The following is a 27,080-nucleotide window of genomic DNA, read 5'->3' as shown; positions in this document are numbered from 1 at the left end:
ATACTAAATACTATGGATAGCCCCTGGCCCTATCTTATATGAAGGATGGTCTTATGCCTATCCCATGCATGCTTAAACTCCTCCACTGTATTTGCAGCTACCACTTCTGCAGGAAGGCTATTCCATACATCCACTACTCTCTCAGTAAAGTAATACTTCCTGATATTACTTTTAAACCTTTGCCCCTCTAATTTAAAACTATGTCCTCTTGTAGCAGTTTTTCTTCTTTTAAATATTCTCTCCTCTTTTACCTTGTTGATTCCCTTTTTGTATTTAAAAGTTTCTATCATATACCCTCTGTCTCGTCTTTCTTCCAAGCTATACATGTTAAGGTCCTTTAATCTTTCCTGGTAAGTTTTATCCTGCAATCCATGTACCAGTTTAGTAGCTCTTCTCTGAACTCTCTCCAAAGTATCAATATCCTTCTGGAGATATGGTCTCCAGTACTGAGCACAATACTCCAAATGAGGTCTCACTAGTGCTCTGTAGAGCGGCATGATCAGGGACATATTGCCCACTAACGAACACTATACATCTTTAAGGTTATGTAGTCGTGTACAAGAGTCCGAAAGGTGTGGTCCATTATCAAAGCCGGACCAACTTTGAATTTCAACAAGATAGCCCTGCAGATATATAGGAGTATGTCAACCCTGGGTTTCTGAATACATGAAGATGGAACCTAGAGATGCTACTTATTCCAAAACGGATCCGCTAAACGGATGGCAAAACGGAAACGAACGTGACAAACGGATCCGCAATACAGACGGATCCATTTGAACGGATCCGCCTGTATGGCTTCCGTTTGTCTCCGTTTAGTCAGTTTATTGACGGATCCGTTTGAAATACATTTCAAACGGATCCGTGAAACGCTAGTGTGAAAGTAGCCTTACACACATGGACGTACGGTGTGATGATGATGATGTTGTAACCGCTGCTGCTTCCTTTGCTGGGTTGTCAGATACAAGTGAAGCGGTTGATGATGACGATGTGTCCGTGGATGTCACGTGGGTGCCCACTCGAAGAGAAGAAGAACAGGGGGAAAGTTCAGATGGAAAGACAGAGAGGAGGAGGAGACGAGTTGGAAGCAGGGGGAGGTCATCGCAAGGAGCTAGTGGCACAGTGAGACAGCATGCATCGGCACCCGGAGTCAGCCAGACAGCACGCCAATCAACGCATGCTGTTGCCACCACCAGAATGCCGTCATTGCAGAGCTCAGCAGTGTGGCATTTTTTTTGTGCGTCTGCCTCTGACAACAGCGATGCCATTTGCAACCTGTGCCAAAAGAAACTGAGTCGTGGGAAGTCCAACACCCACCTAGGTACAACTGCTTTGCGAAGGCACATAATCGCACATCACAAACGCCTATGGGATCAACACATAAGTACAAGCAGCACACAAACTCAAAGCCGCCATCCTCCTCCTGGTCCAGCATCTTCAGCCACGTCAACCACTGCTGTCCTCCTTGCCCCCTCTCAACCATCCGCCACTCCGTCTCTCGCCTTGAGCAGTTCCTGCTCATCTGCCCACAGTCAGGTGTCTGTCAAGGACATGTTTGAGCGTAAGAAGCCAATGTCACAAAGTCAACCCTTGCCCGGCGTCTGACAGCTGGCTTGTCGGAACTCTTAGCCTGCCAGCTTTTACCATACAAGCTGGTGGAGTCTGAGGCCTTCCAAAAATTTGTAGCTATTGGGACACCCCAGTGGAAGGTACCCGGCCAAAATTTCTTTGCACAAGAGGCAATCCCCAACCTGTACTCGATTGTGCAAAAGGAAGTAATGGCATGACTGGCACACAGTGTTGGGGCAAGGGTCCATCTGACCACTGATACCTGGTCTGCAAAGCACGGTCAGGGCAGGTATATCACCTACACTGCGCATTGGGTAAACCTGCTGACGGCTGCCAAGAATGGAATGCGTGGCTCTGCAGAGGAGTTGGTGACACAGCCACGACTTGCAGGCAGGCCTGCTGCCACCTCCTCTACTCCTCCTACTGCATCCTCTTCCATAACCTCCTCGGCTGAGTCCTCTTCTGCTGCTGCGTCTTGCTCCACATCAACGGCACCCCCCCAGCTCCCCAGGGGCTATTCCACATCCCTGATACGACTGTGTCACGCTGTCTTGGGGTTGACTTGCCTGAAAGCAGAGAGTCACACCGGACCAGCACTCCTGTCCGCCCTGAACGCACAGGTGGATCAGTGGCTGACTCCGCACCAACTGGAGAACGGCAAATTGGTGTGTGACAACGGAAGCAATTTGTTAGCGGCATTGAATTTGGGCAAGTTGACACATGTGCCGTGCATGGCACATGTGTGTAATCTGATCGTACAACGCTTTGTGCATAAGTACCCAGGCTTACAGGATGTCCTCAAGCAGGCCAGGAAGGTGTGTGGCCATTTCAGGCGTTCCTACACGGCCATGGCGCACTTTTCAGATATCCAGGGCCGAAACAACATGCCAGTGAGGCGCTTGATTTGCGACAGCCCGACACGTTGGAATTCAACACTCCTAATGTTCGACCGCCTGTCCAACAAGAATAAGCCGTCAACGAGTATTTGTATGACCGGGGTGCTAGGACAGCCTCTGCGGAGCTGGGAATTATTTTGCCACATTACTGGATGCTCATGCGCAATGCCTGTAGGCTCATGCGTCCTTTTGAAGAGGTGACAAACCTAGTCAGTCGCACCGAAGGCACCATCAGCGACATCATCCCATTTGTTTTCTGGAGCGTGCCCTGCGAAGAGTGCTGGATCAGGCCGTAGATGAGCGTGAAGAGGAAGAGGAAGAGTTGTGGTCACCATCACCACCAGAAACAGCCTTATCAGCATCGCTTGCTGGACCTGCGGCACCGCTGGAAGAGGAGTGTGAGGAAGAGGAGTCAGAGGAGGAATGTGGCTTTGAGGAGGAGGAGGAAGACCAACCACAGCAGGTATCCCAGGGTGCTCGTTGTCACCTATCTGGTACCCGTGGTGTTGTACGTGGCTGGGGGGAAGAACATACCTTCAGTAAGATCACTGAGGATGAGGAACGGGACATGAGTAGCTCGGCATCCAACCTTGTGCAAATGGGGTCTTTCATGCTGTCGTTCCTGTTGAGGGACCCTCATATAAAAAGGCTGAAGGAGAATGACCTGTACTGGGTGGCTACACTACTAGACCCCCGGGATAAGCAGAAAGTGCCTGAAATGTTACCGAATTACCGCAAGTCGGAAAGGATGCAGCAGTTCCAAAATAAATTAAAAAGTATGCTTTACACAACGTATAAGGGTGATGTCACAGCACAACGGGAATCTAACAGGGGAAGATGTGAAAGTAATCCTCCTCCTACCACGACCACGCCGGCAAGGACAGGACGCTTTACAGACGTGTTGTTGATGGAGGACTACCTCGCCTTAACTGCAGATATCGACACTCTGAGGAGCGATGAACCCCTTGACTACTGGGTATGCAGGCTTGACCTGTGGCCTGAGCTATCCCAATTTGCGATAGAAATTCTGGCCTGCCCCGCTTCAAGTGTCCTGTCAGAAAGGACCTTCAGTGCAGCAGGAGGTATTGTCACTGAGAAAAGAATGTCGCCTAGATCAAAAAAGTCTAGATTACCTCACCTTTATTAAGATAAATGAGGCATGGATCCCGAAGGGACTGACAGTGGGCGATACATTCGACTACAAAAGGCCTGATGAGATGAGCTGCCTTGGGCTAAAAATGGTCCACACGCTGCTGTATTTTATCTCTGAATGCCGGATGACTTGTGTGACTTATCCGCCACCAACTAGGGTTCAAGCCGCAATGTTTTAGGGCACTTTCTGCCTGGGAAACATCAATTTTTCTGTCCGCTGCTACAGTACATTGCATCAATACCTAATTTTTCAGGCATGTGTACATGCCCAATTTTTCTGGCCTCTGTTGCTGCACTGTGGCTGCAAAAACAAAACAAAAAAAAAGGCACATACATGTGTCAATTCCCCTTTGTGATCGTTACCTTGTTGTGGTGAAGGGGCTTGCGTATCACAATGAAGCGACCACCTCTATGAGTGTGTTGGCAATGGCAATATTGGCACACCCCAGATGATAAGCTCGTTGCTTCATTGTGAACAGACCAAAATCGATCGGCTGGATAATTTTGCATAGAAAAAACATTAATTTTCTTTGTGATCATCTAAGGTGATCATTAAAGCCTACTAGGCCAACAATGGACCCACACTGCAGAATCATTGTTTTCTGGGTCACTTAACTGTCACTGAACTACCTCAGCACGACCATAGGCTTTGAAAAACCCCCATCGCCTGCAATCTCCCAAACGTGCGCACGAGCACAGTCATCACTACACCAAGATTGACGCATAGAGGAATAAAATTTATGTCACAAGTGTGTCAACTATTGACAACTCTTTGTGGTTGTCTAAAATCTATTCCATACATGTCCCCTGATAGGGGACGTAACAGGGATTAAACTGATAGGAATAGTACTACTTAACACACCACTCCTATCTGGTGGCACAGTACATTGCACGGCGCACGCGCAGTGCCCCAAATGGGAACTAGGAGAAGAGGAGTCAGAGGAGGAAGGTGGCTTTGAGGAGATGGAAGACCAAGCACAGCAGGCGTCCCAGGGGGCTTGTTGTCACCTTTTGGGAACCCTTGGTGTTGTACGTGGCTGGGTGGAGGAAGAGACCTTCAATGACATCAGTGAGGACAAGGAACGGGACATGGCTAGCTTGGTATCCAACCTTGTGCAAATGGGGAGTTTGCGGTTGTGCAAATGGACTGTTTTGCGGTTGTTTGCGGTGCGTTAAACGGGGAGTTTGGCCTGTCAGAGTTTGGTCTGTCACTGTGAAGTGGGCGTAACCCTTACACTACCTGATCGATACAACATCATACCTGATGTTTTAAAGCACGTTATTCCAAACAATTTAGGAATGTTAGGTGATTTATGCCCCTTATGGATTAAAACCCGACTCTGCGTCAACTACGTAATTTTCCATGGGAGTTTTGCCATGGATCCCCCTCCGGCATGCCACGGTCCAGGTGTTAGTCCCCTTGAAACAACTTTTCCATCACTATTGTGGCCAGAAAGAGTCCCTGTGTGTTTTAAAATTTGCCTGCCTATTGAAGTCAATGGCGGTTCGCCCGTTCGTGAACATTTGCGGAAATTTGCTTTTGCCATTCGCGAACGGAAAATTTAATGTTCGCAACATCTCTACTTAGTAATGCCCCAGCCGTCTTCCAAAATTTCATGATCGACATTTTCAGGGAATTCATTGGGGAGTTTTTAATTGTCTATCTTGATGATATTCAGATTTTTTTTCTCCCACCTGGGACTCGCATGTGAGACATATAAGACTAGTACTAGACATTTTAAGAGTTAACCAGTTATCAGTTAAACTTGAGAAATGCATTTTTGGAGTACAGGAGATTCTTTATCTTGGGTATGTCCTCACTTCTGATTCTTTCAAAATGGATACTGGGAAGATACGGGCAATCCAGGAGTTGGTGAGGCCATCACCCCTTAAAGCCTTACAGCGCTTTTTGGGTTTTTCCAATTATTATCGTAAGTTTATAAAAGAAAATTCCATTATCGCCAAACCGTTAACAGATCTTACCAAGAAAGGGGCGGATCTAGTCAATTGGTCTGAGGAAGCCATTGAAGCCTTCGAGAATCTTAAAATAAGTTTTAGTAGTGCCCCAGTCTTAATTCAACCAAATCTGGAGGAACCTTTTATGGTGGAGGTAGATGCCTCTGAGGATAGAGTAGGGGCAGTATTGTCCCAAGGACCCTCTAACTTCTCTAACCTCAGACCCTGTGCCTTTTTCTCCCAAAAATTTTCTCCTACAGAAAGGAATTATGATATTGGGAACCGTGAGTTGCTAGCTATTAGGTGGGCATTTGAGGAATGGAGACATTTTTTTGAGGGGGCAAAACAGAATTACCGTTCTTACTGATCATAAGAATTTGTTATTTCTTGAGTCCGCTAAGTGTCTAAACCCTCGTCAAGCCAGATGGGCATTATTCTTTACTAAATTTAATTTTTCCATTACTTACAGGCCAGGAAGTAAGAACATAAAGGCCGATGCCTTGTCAAGAAGTTTTTCTGCCTTTCAGCCTTCCGATACCCCTCCAGAACCCATCCTTCCAGCCAATATCATCATGGCATCATTATCCTCTAATTTGGCCTCTGATATTGAATCAGCTCAACATTTAGCGCCTGCACATACACCTTCAGATAAGTTATTAGTTTCCGTGCATTTTTGGCTCCAGTTGTTGGGTGAGTGTCATGATTCAGTTTTATGTGGTCACCCTGGCATGGAAGGCACTCGTGAGTTGGCTTCCAGATCATACTGGTGGCCTACATTGTTAAGAGACATCAATGCATATGTATCTGCTTGTGAAGTGTGCGCCAGATCCAAAACTCCAGGGACACTTCCTGCCGGAGAGTTACAACCTGCCGTCTTCTGAGGGTAAGCCAGTAGTTTGGGTAGTGGTTCACAGATTTAGTAAAGTGTTAATATAGTGGGACTGCGCTGCTCCTTGTTCACACAAGGCGTTTTTCCAGGAATGCAGGTAATCACTTTCTCTGGCTCAAGACAGACACCCTTCAGTTGGATAGTGGTGTGCTTCAACCCAGATTGAAGCTCAGCAAATCTATGCTGGATCGTTAAAGGCTTTTCTGCAAGATGTCATAAATCACACAATAGTGAGAGTACCTCCGGCACAGTAAAAACATTCTGTTTTATTATACTCACAGAAGTAAAAAGATTATTCAGCATATCAATATGATAGTATTCTTTCCGCACAGCCCTTTCAATATGATAGTATTCTTTCCGCACAGCCCGAAGAATACTATCATATTGATATGCTGAATAACCTTTTTACTTCTGTGAGTATAATAAAACAGAAAGTTTTTACTGTGCCGGAGGTACTCTCAGTGGCGTTGCTAGGGCTGGTGTCACCCGGTGCGGTAGAAAATGGTGTCACCCCAACCTGCCCCGCAGCTCACCTGGTGTCACCCCAACCTGCCAACCGCAGCTCACCTGGTCCTGGTTCTGTCTGCAGCAGCTGTCTTCTCCTCTGTGTGGTCCTGATATCTTCTCTCTGCTTCAATCTGGTTTGAGGACTGTACTTTTCGCCCTATAAGATGCACATAGGTTTTAGAGGAGTATAATAAGAAACAATATTTTCCATTATACCTCAGGTCAGACCCCCATATCAGCCGTCAGCACCCCATCCATCATGCCCATGTCAGCCGTCAGCACCCCATCCATCATGCCTATGTCAGCCGTCAGCACCCCATCCATCATGCCCATGTCAGCCGTCAGCACCCCATCATGCCCATGTCAGCCCCCATTCATCATTACCCCCCATGTCAGCCATCAGCCCCCCATGTCAGCCATCATGCCCCCATGTCAGCCGTCAGCACCCCATTCATCATGCCCATGACAGCCGTCAGCCCCCATCCATCATGCCCCACCATGTCAGCCGTCATGCCCCTATGTCAGCCATCATGCCCTCATGTCCGCCGTCAGCACCCCATCATGCCCATGTCAGCCCCCATCCATCATTACCTCCCATGTCAGCCATCATGCCCCCATGTCAGCCGTCAGCACCCCATCCATCATGCCCATGTCAGCCGTCAGCCCCCATCCATCATGCCCCCCATGTCAGCCATCATGACCTTATGTCAGCCGTCAGCACCCCATGTCAGCAGTCAGCCATCAGCCCCCCATGTCAGCACCCCATCCATCATGCCCATGTCAGCCGTCAGCACCCATCCATCATTACTCCCATGTCAGCCATCAGCCCCCCATGTCAGCCATCATGCCCCCCATGACAGCCGTCAGCCCCCATCCATTATGCTCCCTAATGGGGGACAATGTTGGAGTCTGCACCATCAGGGGGGGTGACATGATGAGGGACAATGTTGGAGTCGGTGGCACAGACATTTCTTCTCTTCCCCTCCAGGCTCCATGGCACAGACATGTTTGTACATTTTGTCCCCCATCTCCCCCTCTCTGTTACAATTACAATACATTTACAGTGTCAGTACCTGATATATCACTGGGGTCTGGCTGGAGTGGGGTCGGTCTGGTCCTGGCTCCAATCTCAGCTGGCTCTGCCTTAAGGTGTCTTCTCCAACAGTCGTGCCACTGTGTTCTTCTGCTGCCAGCCTGGAGGGGCAGCTTTTACAGGCCACAGCAGACAGAGGCAGAGCAGCTCCGCCTCCTCTCCTCCCTCCGCCGCGGCCCCACTGACAGTCAGTGACGCCTCCTTTGGCCTGAGCCGGCACACATGTAGGCAGGACAGCCGCAGGCCCGCTGCCGCTGCCCGCACTGTAAGTAAAATTTAAATAGTATGTAAGGCCCCCGGACTTACTGCCGAAGTGCAATTTCAATGTGTTACACAAGCATGTCAAACTCAAAGGCTAACATGGGCCAAAAAAACTAAATTTTAGTTTATGTGGGCCGCATCAAATTTTTTTTTATTTTTTTTACAATATAATGCAGACGGATCCGTTCTGAACGGATCCACCGTCTGCATTATATGAGCGGATCCGTCTCAGACGGATCCGCTTTGAACGCAAGTGTGAAAGTAGCCTTAGGGGCGAGAACCTGGGATCTTTCATCCCTTGTCCTATTCAGCTCTATCAGGGTGAATAGGACTTCACACTGTCCCTGCTGCTCTGTGCCTTGTGCACACAGCATCAGGGATGTTACCATGGCAACCAGGGCTTCTGTAGCGTCCTGGCTGCCATGGTAACTGATCGGAGCCCCAGGCTTACACAGCTGGGGCTCCGATCAGAAGCTGCCACTGCACCACCAATGAGGGGGAGGGGAGAGGTCCCTGTGGCCACTGCCACCAATGATTTTAATACTGGGGGGGTTGAGGGGGGGGCACACTGCACCACCAATGATAAATTACCCCTTTATACAGGAGGCTGGTACTGGCAGATCAGCAGTTAACCCCTCAGGTGCGGCACCTAAGGCGTTAACTGCCTCTGATCGCAGCTCCCTGTCAGCGGCAGGGTGCCGGCAATGCGATTCTGCTGCCGGCACCCGCCTCCTGTATTGTGTTAAAGACTGACTTTCACTATCAGGCCACACAGAGCGGCGCCCAGCGATGTCTCAGCACTCACCATTAGTCCTGGGCGCCGCTCCGTTCGCCTGCAGTGCCCCATTACTGTCTCCTCTCCTGCTCCACATGCTGCTGATTACTATAGGAGCGATGGGAGGAGACATCAGCTTCACTAGTGGGCGTTCCTTCTCCCTGCGCTGCGATTGGACAGCGCTACAGCCAGGAAGAAGGAACGCCCACTAGTGAAGCTGATGTCTCCTCCCATCGCTCCGATAGTAATCAGCAGCATGTGGAGCAGGAGAGGAGACAGTAATGGAGCACTGCGGGCGAACGGAGCGGCGCCCAGGACTAATGGTGAGTGCTGAGACATCGCTGGGCGCCGCTCTGTGTGGGAAATGGGAATAGTCCTATCATTGGTGGCTCAGTGCGCCCGCCCCTCCTCCGCCCCTCTCTCCTCATTGGTGGCGCAGTGCGCCCGCCCCTCCTCCCCCCCTCTCTTCTCATTGGTGGCAGCGGCAGCAGCACAGGGGGAGGGAGGACAGCTTCCTTCACCCCGTGCTGCTGAGAGAACATGAGCGCGCCGATAGCAGCGCGCTCATGTTCAGAGATACTAGACTGCCGGGCCGCAAAGATATTCATTGCGGGCCGCATGTTTGACAACCATGGCAGCCAGACCTACCAAGGTGATTAATGAAATGATGTAACACATTGAAATTGCACTTCGGCAGTAAGTCAGTCCGGGCCTCCGGCGGCCGGGTGACACCCAATCAGACTGGTGTCACCCGGTGCGGCCCGCACCCCCCTTGCAACGCCACTGGGTACTCTCACTATTGTGTGATTTATGACATCTTGCAGAAAAGCCTTTAACGATCCAGCATAGATTTGCTGAGCTTCAATCTGGGTTGAAGCACACCACTATCCAACTGAAGGTTGTCTGTCTTGAGCCAGAGAAAGTGATTACCTGCATTCCTGGAAAAACGCCTTGTGTGAACAAGGAGCAGCGCGGTCCCACTATATTAACACTTTGCATTTGTGAAGAACCCACTTCATTTCGGGAGACCAGCAGCGCAAGTACCGTTGAAACCTAGTGACTCATTTTATTTCATTTTATGACAGATTTAGTAAGATGGCACATTTCGTTCCTCTGAGTAAACTTCCTAGTGCTAAGAGTCTAGCTACTGTTTTTATTGATCACATTGTACGGCTTCACGGAATCCTGGAAAATATTGTTTCTGACGGAGGCGTTCAATTTGTTTCTAAATTCTGGAGAGCTTTCTGTCAGAGAATTGGGATTTATTTGGCCTTTTCATCTGCTTTTCACCCCGAGACTAATGGTCAGACGGAACGACTAAATCAGGCTCTTGAGCAATTTTTAAGATCCTACATCTCTGAAAATCAACATGTGTGGGTAAAATATCTTTCGCTGGCGGAATTTTCTATAAATAACCATGTGAATTCTTCTACTGGGGTTTCCCCTTTCTTTTGTAACCTTGGAATCCATCCTCGATTTAACTCTAGCTCGTTGATACCTTCATCTAATCCTGAAGCTGATAGAGTAACTTCTGAACTGTGCACAGTTTGGGCACGGGTCCAAGTGAACCTGCAAAAAGCCCAAGAACAACAAAAACGGATGGCTAATAGGAAGCGTTCAAAGGGGGTTAATTTTGAGCTTGGTGACAGGGTCTGGTTGTCTACTCGGAATCTACGGCTGAAGGTGTCTTCTAGGAAACTGGCACCACGGTTTGTTGGGCCTTATGAGATTATTGGCGTTATTAATTCTGTATCTTTTAGATTGAGATTGCCGGACTCATTTCATGTTCATAATGTTTTCCATAAATCGTTGCTTAAGAAATATATTTCACCCATTGTTCCGTCGCGGTCAGCTCCTCCTCCCATACAAATTGACGATAAAGAGGAGTTTGTAGTCTCCAGAATTGTGGATGTTAGAAACATCCGAAACTCCTGGCAGTACCTTGTCCACTGGAAGGGCTATGGACCCGAGGAGAGGTCTTGGGTCCCAGGTACTGAGATCCACGTGCTGAGGCTCATCAAGAAGTTTCATGATGAGCATCCTGGGAGATTTGTACCCAAGGGCTTGGGTCCGGTGGCCCCTCGTAAAAGGGGGGGTACTGTAACGGGGCGCCGAAGGGGCACTCGGTCTCCTATCAGCCGCAGACCTGCTGCTTAGCTTTGGGAGCGAGGATCTGTGTTCAGCCTCGTTCCCAGGGCGTCTTTGCTAGCTAGGAGGCTCCCTGCTCCTAGGTCTGCCTTGAGCGCCGAGCTGATCACTCGGTGCTCGACTTGTCTGTCTGTCGGTCATGTGACCCTGGCCACGTCACATGACCCTCACTCCCCACTATAAATACAGGCAACCTGCTGGCTACAGGTTGCCTGTGATACTGGTCCATTGGTGCTTCCTTGTGCCTTGTTTCTAGTCTGCGGCTGCTTGTTCTGATTGACCTCCTGACCTTGTGACCTCGGCTCGTTCTTTGACCTCGACTCCGTCTCATCCTTTGTACGTATTTGCTCTCCTGGATTGACCTCGGCTCTGACTGTTGACCTTACATTTGCCCGCTCCATTTGTACTCCCGCTTCTCCTGGTTCTGACCCTTGGCTTGTTGACCTTCCGTATCTTTCTTCTGTGGACTTACGTAAGTAAGGGACCGTCGCCCAGTTACGCCCAGTCGCCTAGGGCGGGTAGTGTAAGTAGGCAGGGACAGGGGTTGAGGGTGGAGTCAGAGTGCACCCTCTTTCCTTCCTCTCTGATCCCTGACAGCTATATTTTCATTTTAAGAATATTCGTCATATTCTAAAACAAGAATATATAGCAATATAGCGAATATTCGATAAAATACAAACAAAGCAATTTAGCTGAGCTAATATAGTACTATATATTTTTTTAATAGTGTAAATTTTATTCCAAATCTGAAGTTCAGAAGAAAAAATAAATAAATAAGACTATAAAAAATATACTATAGCACTATATTAGCTAAATTGCTCTATATTTGTATTTAGCGAATATCCATTGTATTGCTATATATTCTTGTTTTAGAATATGCCGAATATTCAAAAAAAATTATATATAGCGAATATATTCGTTATTTAGAATATTCGCCTTTTTTTTTTTCAACCTGTACAGTTGTTCGGCATTCTCCTCCCCGACAAGCTTCCCCATCACCATGGGAACTCCTGTGGGTTAGAATATACCATCGGATCTGAGTTTTCACGATCGCAGTGAAAACTCAGATCCAATAGCATATTCTAACCCACAGGCATTCCCATGGTGACGGGGACGCTTGTCGGGGAGGATTATACGAACAACTGTACAGATTGGGAAAAAAAAGGCGAATATTCAAAATAACGAATATATTCGCTATATTGCTATACATTATTTTTTTTTTATATTCGTCAATTTTTTTCCATATAAAAACATGATTCCTTCCTGCTTAAGTTGCTTGTGGGCCAATGACTTATTGGCCCACAAGCAAGAAGCAGTGAGGAATCATGTTTTCAGCTGTTAAAGAATGACGAATATTCGATATAGCAAATATATAGCACTATATTCAAAATATTTGCGAATTCTCGAAGTTGCGATATTCACAAAATAAAATCGTTATTCGAATATTTGCGCTCAACACTAGCTCCAGAATGATTTTATGATGAAATCATAAAAAGTATTTAGGAAAACCAATAAGGGGTTATTTTAAGAGTAATACTGTATTTTCATTTGAGTTTATAGTTTTATTTTTTTTATATAATGATAGTTTTGGAAATTTAGGTTAATAGCATTTTTATTTCAACTATTTGATGTCTTTGTCTGAAATAACTGCAATGAGGTGCCTTTGCAATCAACAACATTTCCAGTCTGGCTGAACACAGCTTGGCACTGTCATGTTGAATGACTTTACAATGTAACATCTAAGTTTGCGTTATATTGGCAGGCACCAGCAGTGGTCACTGCCATCTTTTGTCCTTTATAATTTTCAATCCTTCAATAGAAACCCTGCCAAATAGTAGATAGCAGCAAGTAAGTAAATCACCAATTATCTGTTTACATTTGATTTGTTTAATTAGCTAACAAATTTGGTCCATTCAAGTAGAGGTTTGCTAGGAAATTATTTCAGTTGAATTGTAAGTAGAAATTATTCACACCATGTTTTCACCTAAAGTCTATTTTTCTGATACATTTTATAGTAATTAATAACAAGCCCACAAATTAATTGCACTTGAAGCTGAATGTATACATGTGTACCAACAATTTAATATTATTTGCTGTGTTCCGCCCACACATCTTAATTACATTTTAGAGTTAGCACATTAGCAAGGATGATAATTTATATTCCTGCCAACTTGGATACGTTATCATTTTTGTGATGTTTCTATAATAAATCTAAAGACAACATTGATACTACAAGGTAATTTGTACAAGGCTATTAAGGCTTGTCAGGTAATTGCATTTTCCCTGTGAAGGTTTACCTTTGATGGTTTGGAATGAAGAGTGACAAAAACCTAGCGTACTTCTTACAAAATTTATTTAATTGTGCATTGGTTAATAATGTATCAACTGCCAGCAATTATTTCACCCAGGTCATTTACTACCAGTTTAATGGAATACTGAAATGTGGGTTAATTTTGAACAGGAAAGACACCATAAAAGTGTAGATACCCCCCTGCTCAAAGGTAGCCACCCAATATGAAAGCCAAAAGAGAAAAACAGAGGAGTGCGTCATAAAAAGCACAGTTAAAGGGTCACTAATATCAAAACAACTTTTGACAGACCCCTCAATGATGTAAACTTTTGATATGCCTCTATAACATATCAAATGTTTTTTTTGGATTGTTACTGACCCTTTATATATGGGTGTAGCTAAAGGCTCATGGGCCCTGGTGCAAGAGTTTAGCTAGGGGCAGGGAAGCACATAGCCTTCGTGCTGCCTGAGGCAAAAATTGGGCCCCTCAGGCTCCTGGGTCTAGTAGTGACTGCTACCTCTGCACCCCCTATAGGTATGCCCCTGCTTTATATACATTAAAATACAGAACAACACTTATCAGAGCATGTGTGATTGTAGAAATTAACAGATCCCTCAAAAATAAATTTTGGGTTTGATTCAGCCAAAAAGGTGAACCAAGTTGATTCGGGTGAACACTGATTTTACCCAAGTCGAAAGGGCTCCAGTTGGCAATTTGTGTATGACACTCGGAGGCCCTAGGATATTCTTCTCTCTTGTTTCTCACTTTTCTAAAGAAAAAAAATAATTTCTCTCTCCTCTCTCTTGCTCCCCAAACTTCATCCAAAATGAGTCATCAAAAAAATCTAATTTGGATCCACCTTGAATTTTTACAAACTTTGGATCAAATCCAATTCGTTTAGAATCCCCTCCGTTTTGCCTCATAGGCTTCAGGACACTAGGCCTAAAGTCTATGAGGCAGTAGAGCGACGCAGCATTCTTTGCGATTACCTCACTGTGCCGATTACCTCACTGTGACCTCCTGCGTCGGAGATGAGATGATGACGCGGCGCTGGAAGGCACAGTGAAGCGTTCGTGACCGCCTGTGCCGGGACACCAAAAGCTGTGATGGAGAGAGGTAGTTTTTTTTATTTTTATATATGTACCCTAACCTAATTGGGGAGGTACTGGGGGCACTATGGGGGTGGGGGAGGAGCAGAGAGAGGAGGACCGAGGACATTATACTAATAAGAGTAATAATAAAGAGGGGTGCATTATATTAATAATAAAGAAGGGGCTATTATATTAATAACAAAGATAGGGACATTATATCAATAACAAAGAGGAGCCATTATATATACTAATAATACAGAGGGGGCATTATATATACTAATAATACAGAGGGGGCATTATATATACTAATAATACAGAGGGGGCATTATATATACTAATAATACAGAGGGGCCATTATATATACTAATAATACAGAGGGGGCATTATATATACTAATAATACAGAGGGGCCATTATATATACTAATAATACAGAGGGGGCATTATATATACTAATAATACAGAGGGGGCATTATATATACTAATAATACAGAGGGGCCATTATATATACTAATAATACAGAGGGGGCATTATATATACTAATAATACAGAGGAGCCATTATATATACTAATAATACAGAGGGGGCATTATATATACTAATAATACAGAGGGGGGATTATATATACTAATAATACAGAGGGGGCATTATATATACTAATAATACAGAGGAGCCATTATATATACTAATAATACAGAGGGGGCATTATATATACTAATAATACAAAGGGGCCATTATATATACTAATAATACAAAGGGGCCATTATATATACTAATAATACAGAGGGGCCATTATATATAGTAATAATATAGGGGGGGGCCATTATATTAATAATACAGGGGGGCATTATATATATACTAATAATACAGATGGGCCATTATATATACTAATAATACAGAGGGGGCATTATATATACTAATAATACAGAGGGGGCATTATATATACTAATAATACAGAGGGGGCATTATATATACTAATAATACAGAGGGGGCATTATATATACTAATAATACAGAGGAGCCATTATATATACTAATAATACAGAGGGGGCATTATATATACTAATAATACAGAGGGGGCATTATATATACTAATAATACAAAGGGGCCATTATATATACTAATAATACAAAGGGGCCATTATATATACTAATAATACAGAGGGGCCATTATATATACTAATAATATAGGGGGGGCCATTATATTAATAATACAGGGGGGCATTATATATATACTAATAATACAGAGGGGGCCATTATACTAATAATAATGAAGGGTCCATTATAATAATAATACAGAGGGGCCATTATATATACTAATAATACAGAGGGGCCATTATATATATACTAATAAAACAAAGGGGCCATTATACTACTAATAAAGAGGGGGCATTATATATACTAATAATATAGGGGGGCCATTATATTGATAATACAGGGGGTGCATTATATACATACTAATAATACAGAGGGGGCAATTATAATAATAATAATATACAGAGGGGCCATTATAATAATAATAATAATAATAATAATAATAATAATAATAATAATACAGAGGGAATAATAATAATAATACAGAGAGGCCATTATAATAATAATAATACAGAGGCGGTAATAATAAAAATAATAATAATAATAATACAGAGGGGCCATTAATAATATTAATAATAATACAGAGGGGGTCACTATGATAAACAGGGGGGATAATATTATGGGGAATGGGGGACTATCTGTCTGGCTCTAGCACAGTATTGGGACGCAGAAGGATGACCGTGTTGAGACACCAGGAAGGAGAGGATGATAATAAAGTGAGGAATCGGAAAAAAAAATTGTGAAACTCTGCGAGACGAGAAGCGGCTGAAAGAATGTATCATGGCGGTCTTATCTCCGAATGAAGATGTTGAGGAAAGAGTCTACATCCCAGGAGAGGTCACTGGATGTAACAGGTATGGTGCTGTATTCTACTGTATATTTAATAGCGATGTATGTAATGTCCATCCAAATATTTGTTTCATGGTAGGGTTGGGGGGAGGAGATTGCGAATTTGGCCCACACTGTCGCAGACCGGCTCCAGACTTCAGGTCCCACTGTGTGTGTTCTGAATTCTGGGTCCTCACACCCATCTACCACATTATGTGTACTCAGAGAGTTATCACCGTGTTGTCTATGGAGTTACGTAGGACTGCAAATGATCTACTGCATTATCTGTTAAGAGGGGCGTGCCCACAAGATGGGGGGTAGGTGCAATTTTTGGCTTGCCCCGGGTGCTGGCAACCCATGCTACGCCACTGCTAGTGACATGCCCTAGGACCTCATGGTTCTGACTAGAGATGAGCGAATTTCAGGTTATAAAATTTGTTCACGCTTCGTTTACTGGTAAAAGGTGAATTACATTATGGATTCCTTTACCATGGACCATAACGCAATTCTATGATGGAATTCATAACGGAATGCCTTTAGAGGCATTCCGTTATTCATTCCGTCATAATAAAATTCTGAGGAAAAGAAGCAGGCTGGTTTGAGAGCTGCATTTATACAAGCAGGCAAATAATGCAAGTTTGTGAGCGTTCGCGTGTTTGATTTCCAGTGTGTGTTTGTCTTAAATGTGTGACTTGAGATTCAGGGACTTTAGGAGGGGACTACAGTAAGTTACATTCTTATCACTGCACTGTATTGTATTTTTCTCTTTTCTTGCATAATCCCCACTTAGTATGTGTTCCATTATTGACAGCTCAGTCCAGTGCACATCTTGTTAAATGTATGCAGTCCTGGAACAGCCATTTGAGGGTGCATGTCTTTGTTCAAAATGTGAGCAAATTGCCCGTTTGGAATCGCACATCGAGTATTTAAACGGGCGAACTTCAACTCTGAGAAACATTGACAATTTAGAAAAGAGTTTTCTGCTCACTGAGCAAGCACTCTGTGGGGTAGATGTGGGGAGGGTGGTAGCTAGGAGGTTCAGAAAAGTGAGGTAGCTAGCTGGGTAACAGTTAGAGAGTGGGGTAGAGGGCAGAGTGCCAGGGAGGCTAGCCTGATCTGACCCACCCTAATAAGTTTGCACGGTTGGCAAATGAGGGCGATGTCAGTTCAGGGAGAGCACTGCTGCAGCCGGACCCTTCCTCTGCCAGTCAGGGAATGTCAGCTCCAGTAAGCAGAGGACCAAGAGAGCAGAACAGGCCAGACAGGTGCTGGTAGTGGGAGACTCATTATTAGGGGTACAGATAGGGCGATCTGTCACAAAGACCGGGATCTTTGAATGGTGTGTTGTCTTCCTTGCGCTCGAGTTCAACACATCGCAGATCGGGTTGACAGATTACTGGGAGGGGCTGGAGAAGATCCAGCAGTCATGGTCCATATCGGAACCAATGACAAAGTTAGAGGTAGGTGGAGCGTCATTAAAAATTATTTTAGGGATTTAGGTCAAAAGCTTAGGGCAAGGACCTCAAAGGTAGTATTTTCCGAAATACAGTCCTGATCAAAAGTTTAAGACCACTCGAAAAAAGGCAAAAAAATCATATTTAGCATGGCTGGATCTTAACAAGGTTCCAAGTAGAGCTTCAACATGCAACAAGAAAAAATGGGAGTTAGACAAAAAGCATTCAATGTAATGAAAACAACGGATAAACTAAAACAGGCTGTTTTTCAGCTGATCAAAAGTTTAGGACCACATGCCTTTAAAAGGCCAAATCTGTGCAAAGATGTGGATTCATTGTCATTTTCTGTCAGGTAGTCACACGTTGTGATGGCAAAGGCAAAAAAACTCTCCCTTTTTTAACGTGGTCTGGTTGTTGAACTGCATAAGCAGGGTCTCTCAAACCGCGCCATCGCTGCTGAGGTGGGACGCAGTAAGACAGTCATTTGGAATTTCTTAAATTCTTAAATGATCCTAAGGGTTATGGAACAAAAAAGTCAAGTTGAAGACCTAAAAAAAATTCATCAGCACTGAGCCGGAGGATCCAATTAGCTGTCCGTCAAGACACTGGACGATCCTCGACCCAAATTAAGGCCCTTACTGGTGCTGACTGCAGCCCCATAACCATCAGACGGCATCTGAGACTGAAGGGCTTCAAAAACAAAAAATGTCTTTAAAGACCTCGTCTCCTTGAACACCACAGAACTGCTCGTTTGGACTTTGCAAGAGAGCACCAAACATGGGACATTCAAAGTTGGAAGAAAGTTTTATTTTCTGATGAGAATTTTTTTTACCTTGATGCTCCTGATGGTTTTCAACGTTACTGGCATGACAAGCAGATCCCACCTGAGATGTTTTCTACGCGCCACAGTGGAGGGGGCGCCATAATGGTCTGGGGTGCTTTTTCCTTCAGTGGAACAATGGAGCTTCAGGAAGTGCAGGGGCGTCAAACGGCCGCTGGCTATGTCCAGATATTGCAGAGAGCATTCCTCATGACTGAGGGCCCTCGTCTGTGTGCTAACGACTGGGTTTTTCAAAAGGACAACGCTACAGTACACAATGCCCGCAGGACAAGGGACTTCTTCCAGGAGAATAACATCACTCTTTTGGCCCATCCTGCGTGTTCCCCTGATCTAAATCCAATTGAGAACCTTTGGGGATGGATGGCAAGGGAAGTTTGCAAAAATGGACAACAGTTCCAGACAGTAGATGGCCTTCGTGCGGCCGTCTTCACCACTTGGAGAAATTGTAACGGGGTGCCAAAGGCGCAGTCGGTCTCCCATCAGCCGCAGACCTGCTGCTTAGCTTCGGGAGCGAGGATCTGTGTTTGACCTCGTTCCCAGGGCGGCTTTGCTAGCTGGGAGGCTCCCTGCTCCTAGGTCTGCCTTGAGCGCCGGGCTGATCACTCGGTGCTCAACTGGTTGGTCTGTCGGTCATGTGACGCTGGCCACGTCACATGACCCTCACTCCCCACTATAAATGCAGGCAGCCTGCTGGCCACAGGTTGCCTGTTAATTTAGGTTCCTGGCAGTTGTTGGATACCTGTGTACTTACCTGATCTTGTTCCCTGACGATCCTTTGCCTGCTCCTCCTGTACTGCGCATCCTTCCTGGTATATTGACCTCGGCTTCCACCTGACTATTCTTTGTGGACTCCTTTGGTACTTCTCGACTCTCCTGGTATTTATGACCCCGGCTTCTCCTGACCTTTCTTTGCTTATCCCTCTGTACTGCGTTGTCCTCTTGGTTTTGACCCGGTCCGTTCACTATCCATTATTTGTCTTGTCTGTCCTTCCTGCACGTATCCTAAGTTAGGGACTGCCGTCCAGTTGTCCCCTGTCATCAGGACTCGTGAGGCAAGTAGGCAGGGCCAGGGGTGAGGGTAGAGCACAGTGGTCACTATCCTCCCCCCTGTGTGTGTGTGTGTACATGACCGTTACAGAAATGTTACCACTCACCTCATGGAAACGCTTGCATCAAGCATGCCGAAACAAATTTTTGAAGTGATAAACAATAACGGCGGAGCTACTCATTACTGAGTTCATGTTTGGAAGTTGGATTTCTGTTTTGGGGGGGGGGGTTAGTTTTTTTTTGGAGGTGTGGTCCTAAACTTTTGATCAGCTGAAAAACAGCCTGTTTTAGTTTATTCGTTGTTTTCATTAAATTGAATGCTCAAAAAATGTTTTGTCTCACTCCCATTTCTTCTTGTTGCATGTTGAAGCTCTACTTGGAACCTTGTTAAGATCCAGCCATGCTAAATATGATTTTTTTGCCATTTTTCAAGTGGTCTTGATCAGGACTGTACTACCGGTACCACGAGCCACACGAGGAAGGCAGCTGGAGATTAGAGAGGTTAACAAGTGGCTAAAGAACTGGTGTAGGAAGGAGGGGTTTGGGTTCCTTAAGAACTGGGCTCTCTCAGCTACAGACTCTATCGTAGGGATGGGCTGCACCTCAATGGGGAAGGGGCAGCTGTGTTGGGGGAGAAGATGGCTGGAAGGTTGGAGGAGTGTTTAAACTAGGTACTTGGGGGGAGGGTAATTACGTTATAGGATGGGAAGATAGTGCATATAGAGACTGGGGGCAAGGTAATGGGACTGGGGGAGGAATGAAGGAGGGACTAGAACAGCTCAGAAGGAAAGGTGTAGGGTAAAAATATACATAAACTTCTTGAATGTATGTATACTAATGCCAGAAGCCTGACTAATAAAACTGGGGAACTAGAATTAGTGATGTGTGAGGAGGACTATGATGTAGTGGGAATAACTAAGACCTGGCTGGATGATAGCTATGACTGGGCAGTTAATGTACATGGTTACAGTCTGTTTAGAAAGGATCACCATTCACCAACACCGGAGAGGTGGAGGGGTCTGCCTTTATGTAAAGTCCTGTCTAAAGCCCACACTCCAGGAAGATATAAGTGAGGGACATGAACATGTGGAGTCACTGTGGGTAGAAATACATGGAGGCAAAAACAATAAAAAATTACTAATAGGAGTTTATTATAAACCACCTAATATACTAGTGTCCACAGAAAATCTACTACTAAACAAGATAGACGAGGCAGCAAATCATAACGAGGTGGTTATTAGTGATGATCGAGCATGCTCGGCACATCGTAGGGTTCGGCCGAATACCGCGTGTGCTCGAGCGCCATGCTCGAGTCTCCTCCCCGCATGTTTGTTGACTGCTAAGCAGCCAATAAACGTGCAGGTAAGTACTACCACTCACTGTAATGCCGTAGCCATGTTGGTTACTGGCATTACAGTGATTGGCTGGCCGGAACGCGTCATCGGGTTCTATAAAGCAACCGATGACACGTGGTTCAGCCAGTCTTAGTCAGGGAGAGCTGTGCTATAGAAGGGACAGATACTGTAGGGAATTGAATTTAATTTTTTTGTTAGGCACGGTTGGTGTTAGAGACCTAAAAGTCCTTTTAAGGACTATTGTGTCTGGCAGCAATATATATTTTTAGCGCAACCTGAGCTAAATTGCGTACGATAAGAGACCCAAAAGTCCTTTATTGTTGTATCTGGCAGCAATATACATTATTAGCGCAACCTGCGCTAAATAGCTTGCAATTGTTTGGCCGCTGCAGACAGCGACAATATCTGCGCTACATCTCCCGTGTAACGCGTGCGCAGCCTAAAAATATCTGTGACATCCAGTGTACTTTTTCCGTAGATGCGGCGGGCAGTGACATTACCTGTGCTACATCTCCTGTATAACATGTGCGCATCCTAAAAATATCTGTGACATCCAGTGTACTTTTTTCCGTAGACGCTGCAGACAGCAACATTATCTGTGCTACATCTCCTGTTTAACGTGTGCGCATCCTTAAAATATCTGTGACATCCAGTGTACTTTTTCCATAGATGCTGCGGACAGCGACATTATCTGCGCTACATCTCCTGTTTAACGTGTGCGCATACAAAAAATATCTGTGACATCCAGTGTACTTTTTACGTAGATGGTGTCCGCTGCGGACAGTTACATTACCTGCGCTACATCTCCTGTATAACGTTTGCACATCCTAAATAGCAGTGACATTCAGTTTATTTATTTGCACATACACTTACAAAACCTTCGCTACTGTACATGTGACATGCTTGCAAACATATATACCATTTAATATGCAGAAGGCGAGCAGTAATAGAAGGGGAAGTGGCCGTGCTGCTGATGGAGCACGTAGAGGCCGTGGCCCTGGGTGTGGTGAAACTGTGCCTGCTGCCAGAGCAGAAGAAACACACTCATCCACGATACCTAGCTTCATGTCCCAGTTTGCAGGACAACCAGCGCAACCATCCCACTTTTGTGTCTACTGAAACGCTCCCTGCTCACAATGAAGGAGGACGCTTTGCATGTGGAAGAGATGGAAATGGGGAAGACAGTACACAGGGTTATAGCCAGGCCACCCTCCGTTCGTCTTCTCAGCGTGAATTGGATGATGATGAGGAGGAGGAGCAGGAGACGTTTCCTCCGCTACAGAGGGTAGTAGCAGGTTTATTCCATCTGTTCAGCGAGGGTGGGCCGAAAGGGAGTAAGAGAATCAGGAGATTGAGAGTCATCCTCCTGATGAGGACAGCGAAGTCTTGTCTGTTGGGACTCTGGCACACATGGCTGACTTTATGTTATAAAAAATATGTAAAAATCCGCAGCACTCTTCCGTTTGTGAAAAAAAATCCAGTCTTTTATTTAAATCAGCAGCATAGTGACAGCTACGTTTCGACCATCTCTGGTCTTTATCAAGCAGTGAGATCACAATAAAAGATGTGCCTTATAAAGGGTGAGTCTGTGGGTGTGTGGGACACCTCCCAAGAAGTGGGAGTGATTTACCAATAACAATTATAATTCATCAACACATATATTATGTATAGGGTTGAGCGAACCCGAATTGTAAAGTTCGGGTTCCTACCGAACTTTAGGATTTTTGGACCCCGGACCCGAACCCGAACATTTTCGTAAAAGTTCGGGTTCGGTGTTCGGCGCTTTCTTGGCTCTTTTTGAAAGGCTGCACAGCAGCCAATCAACAAGCGTCATACTACTTGCCCCAAGAGGCCATCACAGCCATGCCTACTAATGGCATGGCTGTTTGACCAGAGCAGCATGTGACCCAGACTCTATATAAGCTTGGGTCACATAGTGCTGCACGTCACTCTGCTGTTACATGTGTAGGGAGAGGATGCTGCTGGACTTGTGATTTCAGGGAGAGCATAGGAGAGAATCTAACTCGGCGATCTACAGACAAATAGATCGTTTTACCCTGCCCTGAGCTCATTGACCAAAAATACTAACTTTTAGAATTCTGTTAGTTAGGTGGGTGGCAGCGGCCATTTTATGCATGCTCAGTGCACTAGCACTGCATCTGAGCTTTTGGGACATTGCAAATCACCATTTTTTTTTTGGCAAACTACAACTTCTGTATTAGTCAGTGTGCAATTTAAGGTAGAAATACACCCATCATTTTCTGGGGTTTGAAAAACACATTTTTTTTCTTCAAAAAACTGTATTTGCCAGATCTGCAAGTGTTAAATTCAAGTTTAATATATACAGCATTCATATTCTGTTAGCAAAAAAAGACTTTTTGGGCAATACACCCATCATTTTCTGGGGTTTGAAAAAACACTATTTTCAGGCCTTGCAGCATCAGCACGTGTGAAATTACAGGCTTATATACTGCTGTCAAATTCAGTTGTTAAACAAACAGTCGTTTGGGCTCCAAAAATTTAGTTGGCAGCCTTTGATGCAGATGTCATTGTGAGATACACCCTTAATACATTTGGGTTACATTCAGAGATTTTAAATACCGCCATTTGGTGCACCAATATTGAATTCAGGCCTACACTGGTTCAGGCCCTGTGAGATACCCCCTCTACATACATGGGTTTGAATTAGGCATTTGAAATACAGCCATTTGAAATACAGCCTTTTTGTGCAAAGATATATTTACTTCAGGCCTACACAGGTTCAGACCGTGTGAGATACCCCCCTACATACAGGGGTTTGAATCAGGCATTTGAAATACAGCCATTTTGTGCAAAGATACAGGGAGTACAGAATTATTAGGCAAGTTGTATTTTTGAGGATTAATTTTATTATTGAACAACAACCATGTTCTCAATGAACCCAAAAAACTCATTAATATCAAAGCTGAATATTTTTGGAAATAGTTTTTAGTTTGTTTTTAGTTTTAGCTATTTTAGGGGGATATCTGTGTGTGCAGGTGACTATTACTGTGCATAATTATTAGGCAACTTAACAAAAAACAAATATATACCCATTTCAATTATTTATTTTTTACCAGTGAAACCAATATAACATCTCAACATTCACAAATATACATTTCTGACATTCAAAAACAAAACAAAAACAAATCAGTGACCAATATAGCCACCTTTCTTTGCAAGGACACTCAAAAGCCTGCCATCCATGGATTCTGTCAGTGTTTTGATCTGTTCACCATCAACATTGCGTGCAGCAGCAACCACAGCCTCCCAGACACTGTTCAGAGAGGTGTACTGTTTTCCCTCCTTGTAAATCTCACATTTGATGATGGACCACAGGTTCTCAATGGGGTTCAGATGAGGTGAACAAGGAGGCCATGTCATTAGATTTTCTTCTTTTATACCCTTTCTTGCCAGCCACGCTGTGGAGTACTTGGACGCGTGTGATGGAGCATTGTCCTGCATGAAAATCATGTTTTTCTTGAAGGATGCAGACTTCTTCTGTACCACTGCTTGAAGAAGGTGTCTTCCAGAAACTGGCAGTAGGACTGGGAGTTGAGCTTGACTCCATCCTCAACCCGAAAAGGCCCCACAAGCTCATCTTTGATGATACCAGCCCAAACCAGTACTCCACCTCCACCTTGCTGGCGTCTGAGTCAGACTGGAGCTCTCTGCCCTTTACCAATCCAGCCACGGGCCCATCCATCTGGCCCATCAAGACTCACTCTCATTTCATCAGTCCATAAAACCTTAGAAAAATCAGTCTTGAGATATTTCTTGCCCAGTCTTGACGTTTCAGCTTGTGTGTCTTGTTCAGTGGTGGTCGTCTTTCAGCCTTTCTTACCTTGGCCATGTCTCTGAGTATTGCACACCTTGTGCTTTTGGGCACTCCAGTGATGTTGCAGCTCTGAAATATGGCCAAACTGGTGGCAAGTGGCATCTTGGCAGCTGCACGCTTGACTTTTCTCAGTTCATGGGCAGTTATTTTGCGCCTTGGTTTTTCCACACGCTTCTTGCGACCCTGTTGACTATTTTGAATGAAACGCTTGATTGTTCGATGATCACGCTTCAGAAGCTTTGCAATTTTAAGAGTGCTGCATCCCTCTGCAAGATATCTCACTATTTTTGACTTTTCTGAGCCTGTCAAGTCCTTCTTTTGACCCATTTTGCCAAAGGAAAGGAAGTTGCCTAATAATTATGCACACCTAATATAGGGTGTTGATGTCATTAGACCACACCCCTTCTCATTACAGAGATGCACATCACCTAATATGCTTAATTGGTAGTAGGCTTTCGAGCCTATACAGCTTGGAGTAAGACAACATGCATAAAGAGGATGATGTGGTCAAAATACTCATTTGCCTAATAATTCTGCACGCAGTGTATATTTACTTCAGGCCTACAGAGGTTCAGGCCCTCTGAGATACTCCCTCTACATACAGGGGTTTGAATCAGGCATTTGAAATATAGCCTTTTTGTGCAAAGATATATTTACTTCAGGCCTTCACTGATTCAGGGCGTGTGTGATCCCCCCTATACATACAGGGTTTTGAATCATGCATTTGAAATACAGCCATTTGAAATACAGCCATTTGGTGCAAATAAATCTTTAATTCAGGCCTACACTGATTCAGGGCGTGTGTGATCCCCCCTATACATACAGGGGTTTGAATTAGGCATTTGAAATACAGCCATTTGAAATACATCCTTTTTGTGGAAAGATACATTTACTTCAGGCCTACACTGGTTCAGACCGTGTGAGATATCCCTCTACATACAGGGGTTTGAATCAGGCATTTGAAATACAGCCATTTGAAATACAGCCATTTTGTGTAAAGATATATTTACTTCAGGCCTACAGAGGTTCAGGCCCTCTGAGATACTACCTCTACATACAGGGGTTTGAATTAGACATTTGAAATACAGTCATTTGAAATACATCCTTTTTGTGCAAAGATATATTTACTTCAGGCCTACACTGGTTCAGACCGTGTGAGATACCCCCCTACATACAGCGGTTTGAATCAGGCATTTGAAATACAGCCATTTTGTGAAAAGATATATTTACTTCAGGCCTACACTGATTCAGGACATGTGAGATACTACCTCTACATACAGGGGTTTGAATCAGGCATTTGAAATACAGCCATTTTAAATACCGCCATTTTGTGCAAAGATATATTTACTTCAGGCCCACAGAGGTTCAGGCCCTCTGAGATACTACAGCTACATACAGGGGTTTGAATTAGGCATTTGAAATACAGTCATTTGAAATGCATCCATTTTGTGCAAAGATATATTTACTTCAGGCCTACACTGGTTCAGACCGTGTGAGATACCCCCTCTACACACAGGGGTTTGATTCAGGCATTTGAAATACAGCCATTTTGTGCAAAGACATATTTACTTCAGGCCTACAGAGGTTCAGGCCCTCTGAGATACTACCTCTACATACAGGGGTTTGAATTAGGCAATTGAAATACAGTCATTTGAAATACAGCCTTTTTGTGCAAAGATATATTTACTTCAGGCCTACACAGGTTCAGACCGTGTGAGATACCCCCCTACATACAGGGGTTTTAATCAGGCATTTGAAATACAGCCATTTTGTGCAAAGATATATTCACTTCAGGCCTACAGAGGTTCAGGCCCTCTGAGATACTCCCTCTACATACAGGGGTTTGAATCAGGCATTTGAAATATAGCCTTTTTGTGCAAAGATATATTTACTTCAGGCCTTCACTGATTCAGGGCGTGTGTGATCCCCCCTATAAATACAGGGTTTTGAATCATGCATTTGAAATACAGCCATTTGAAATACA

The sequence above is a fragment of the Bufo bufo genome, chromosome 6, assembly GCF_905171765.1.
Source record: "Bufo bufo chromosome 6, aBufBuf1.1, whole genome shotgun sequence".
In the NCBI taxonomy this organism is placed as follows: domain Eukaryota; kingdom Metazoa; phylum Chordata; class Amphibia; order Anura; family Bufonidae; genus Bufo; species Bufo bufo.
Note: the sequence above shows the minus strand (reverse complement) of the source record.